Source organism: Rhyacophila brunnea, unplaced genomic scaffold (assembly GCF_057557595.1).
Source record: "Rhyacophila brunnea isolate RB1 unplaced genomic scaffold, BYU_Rbru_1.0 scaffold_44, whole genome shotgun sequence".
Taxonomy (NCBI): domain Eukaryota; kingdom Metazoa; phylum Arthropoda; class Insecta; order Trichoptera; family Rhyacophilidae; genus Rhyacophila; species Rhyacophila brunnea.
Window position 1 is genome coordinate 1,881,135 of NW_028233109.1, and position 4,510 is coordinate 1,885,644.

Below are 4,510 nucleotides of genomic sequence, written 5' to 3' on the forward strand. Positions count from 1 at the left end.
TTACAACCTCGAATTCTAGGCAATGTATTAGTATGATATTACAGATTCTGAGCTTTCTAATATGTAAGACTTTCATAAATACAATTATTAATTATTCGATATAAAAATTAATTTATTTTGAATAAAAAATATAAGGATGCATGCACAAATATTATCCAACTTTATACATTTTTTTTTGTATAAATTAATATTTGGATGATTTTTAAGTGATTATTTATTTTCCGATAAGACATATTTATAGATACATTATGTGTAAAGATCATTTTATTTATGTAGCAAGAAGTTTTTCTTCTATAAATGTGTATCATTTACAAAATTCTATAGGGGATTTTCATAAAAAGTTCTAAGATAATTTGATACAAGCAGTATTTTAACACTAATTAAAATATCAGCTGTTTATATAAATAAAAATCACATCAAATATATCTTAAAAGCGTTAAATTATCAATATTTTATGGGTTAATTTTCTTTTTTATAGATTTTATCTAGTTTGACGTGTTCAGCGGGTTAGAAATATTGCACAACTCCTTGATGCATCTTTTGACACATTCCCCTGATCTATCTTCATCAACTGCTCTTCTTCTCTCAAATGAGATGAGCTCAAGTGTCTTGCGGAGTGTGAGAGCTTGAATGTATGCTTCTACTTCGTCTGGGATTTTTAACTCCTTAACAATGGTTTCTCTATTAGAGGATTTATATAATGGAATATTTACAGTGGTGGGGGCTTTAAATATAAGAATACTTTGTATATGCTTATTTGAATTGAGTATAGATACAAAAGAAGGAGTCTTATTATAATTTTTGGAAATATTTATAACAATTTAATTGAGAGCAAAATATAATTTTCCCGATATTTTTTTTTGAAACCCCTTTCTAGATCTAAGAATGCGAAGAAAAAATTTCCTTTTATTATATATTTTAGACAAAATAAGAGCTATTTGTTTCTGTATTTATTCCCGTATCGTTGATAATAAAACAAAAATTTTGTAAATTGCTTTGTTGAACGTCATCAATTAATCATATAATAATAACGAAAATATCCTTTTATTCCTTTTATTTATAGGCTTATTTATTTATTCAATTAGACATAACTTGATATTATGATCTAATTAAATTTAATCCATGAAGCTACTTCGAGTGAATTTAATTTTGATATTACATATAGAAGTATAGTTTGTAATCAAATCTTCCAGCTGATACATATATGAATTAATAAAGATTTTAAAAAAACCACTTTTTTAATCTAAGTACGAAAAATAAATTTTCTGCAATTTTTGAATATAGGAACCCACAGATCCTTTAATATTCACAATTATTACCAAATTTTGGTGATTCATTGTTACTTTTTTTAGTTCAAAAGTGATTGAAATATACTCAGATTCCCGTATATTAAGAAATTATAATGAATTATCGCCAACTTTTTTTAATATGTTTTCGTGTTCGATACGAAAGAAAAAAATATATTCAATTTAACAAATGATCTTTTTATATAAACAGGGAAATTCTATAAAGCATCTTTATAAATCCGAATTTATTGGAAAAAAGTGAAATAAATGCAACCGTAATCCAGAATTCATCACATATAAATATAAAATACAATGAAAATTTGTAAACATTTTTTTTTACTGTTTCAAAAATTTAAATTTTTCTTAATTCCCGAAAGTTCAAACCTTAATTTCTAAATATTAGTCGGTTATTTCTAAAAATAATTATTAAATTACCCAAATGATATGGTTTATCCTTTAAATATTTCAAGACCAATCTCCACGATTGTATTATACTATTTAATGTTTTTATTTACAAAAAAAAAATATTATATTGTAAAATATGAAAAATAAAGCTCAGCAGAATTTAACCACAGTATTTTCAACCATTTTAGTTGCTTTACTTTGACTTTCTATAAATTGAGTGTTTGATTTGAGTTTTTTTTAAAAAACACCTACAATTCATCTTGATGATCAATTTATATAAAATATTCAGCTCAGGTATATTTCTGAAGATTAAGTAGTTAAACCAATAAAATTTTGAATTATTATATAATTAAATATAAACAATATTGTTTCGAAAATTACACCATAATTTTATTTATGTGTACGGTTAGATATCAAACATAAAGGAAGCATCCATTTATAGGATAGAAGACATTAAATTTTAAAACTTCATTTATGATATTAGAAATTATGTAACTATAGAATAAATATAATTTTAAAAGTTATAAGTGGTGCATAGTAAAGAAGAAAAATTCACATGAACTTTTAGATGTTTAACATTGATGAATGAATATTACACGAAAATACAATGGTATTTAAGATTAAATTAGACATTAATTTTGATTAAATATGCACATGCATTTGTAAATTAGACTTAATATTCCTTTTTATATCATTATAACTGAATATTCACCTTTAAAATGATGAATATAATTAAGGGATCAATAATACCGCACAAATTTGTGTTTACTGAAATATTTTGCGAAAGATATCATAGAACATACAACAATAATGCCTATGTATGTAGTTTATTGGTGATGCTGATAATTATTCTCTGTTTAAAAATACTTACACAAATTATGGAAATCATCTATTGGTATATTATATATATTTATTTGAAGAAGGTGAGGCGTCCCTAGAAGAATATCTTTTTAAAAGGGCAAATTTAAAATGGATGGGAAAATATATGCGAGCCAAGAATGATCTAAAAGCTTCTAAACGAAGCATAAATGTTTATATACTTAGTATATGTGTCAAGCGAGGACCATAGATTTTCAATCGATTATTATAAGCAACAGTTAACCCCAAAAATATTCGTTTGAATTGATTTAAATCAAGGTAGGTTGTATATAAAGATATACCAGTTAGAGTATTTCAATCAAAAGTATATCAGAAAATCCACAAAAATAATTTTTAAGAAATTATGGAGTTTATAGTAGTTTTTCTTTTCATAATTGAACTTTATCATCTGTCCAAGACATATCAAATACTGTAATCAGATAATTGCAGGATAAAAAGTGTCTCAGATGACATTAGTTTTCATTATTTTTATTTAAAATATTATATATGAGCGACAAAACATATTTCTTTGCACCGTTTTGTTATCATACACATTATAAATTAACAATAAGTATATTTTTTTGCAATATTTTTTTTGCTCTATTTTTTATCATACACATTATATATGAAGGAAAAGGTATATTTCTTTGCACCATTTTGTTATCATACACATTATAAATTAACAATAAGTATATTTTTTTGCACGACTTTGCTAAAAACATTATATATGAAAGAAAAAGTATTTTTTATCATAAAAATTATGTATGAACGTTAAAGTATATTTTGTTTGCAATATTTTTTATCATCCACATTGTATATGAGAGACAAAGTATATTTTTTGCACTATTTAGCTATTATACAGATTATATATGAGGGACAAAGTATATTTCATTGAAGTGTTTTTGTATTTATTGATATTTAAGATATAAAAATAACAAGATCTTAAACACTGGTAAAAAGAAGATATCACATACTTATTTTAATGACAAACGGGTTTTATTCTTCAAGTTTGTATGTTAAAATATTGCTATTTCCCTTTTTCTTATACACGCCAATGAGCGAATCAGCTTCCCCGAAAACACCACTTTTCAAGCTTATAACAACAACTTGCTGTGGTTTATCTTCGACAAGCATATCGAAGCCATCTTTATTCGTTTCATCCTCTTTACCAACATTTTGAACAATACCAGAGCCTTTAACGTAGTCATGTATAAAATCAATTAATTTTCCATAATTTTCTTTGTCGAGGGCAGCATCCATCTCATCGAAGATAAAAAAGGGGGATTTTTTGTATTTGCTGATGGCGAATATTAAAGCTAGAATAGCCATAGTCCTTTCACCGCCGGATAAATGATGTATTTCTCTGTATCTTTTATTTGGAGGCATGACAAAATATTTTGTTTTTGATGAAAAGGGGTCGAGGGTGTTTTCCACAATAAGATACGCGTTTCCATGTGTGTGGTTTTCATCGTTTCTCAATAAATCACCGTTAACGCTAACTTTATCATCATTTGATGTTGAAACAGCAATTTTCTTGTAGATATCAGCTAGATGGTTGTTTATTATGGTTACACATTCCATAAACCTTTCTTTTCTAATTTTTTTTAAGTCAGACATTGATTCGCGTGCCGCCAACATGATTTTTCTTGCCTCTTCAAGATCAAAGCATGCCTTTTTATATGATTTGTTCGTGTTTCCACTGTTTATATTTTTTTTAATAGACGATTCAGATAATTTTTCGATTTCCTGTGTGATTTCTGATAGTTTTTTAGCATACCCAGAAAAATTTTGTTCTAATATAGAATAATCGATGTTATCCAGGGTGTATTTATTTGTAAAAAAAGTGTCTTGGGTGGATTTTCGCTTATTAGGATTTAAAACATTAGAATCATGATTATCGGCATTACTATCATCACAGACCGAAGTTTTAATATCGGCGTTAACATCATTTACTTTCTTTT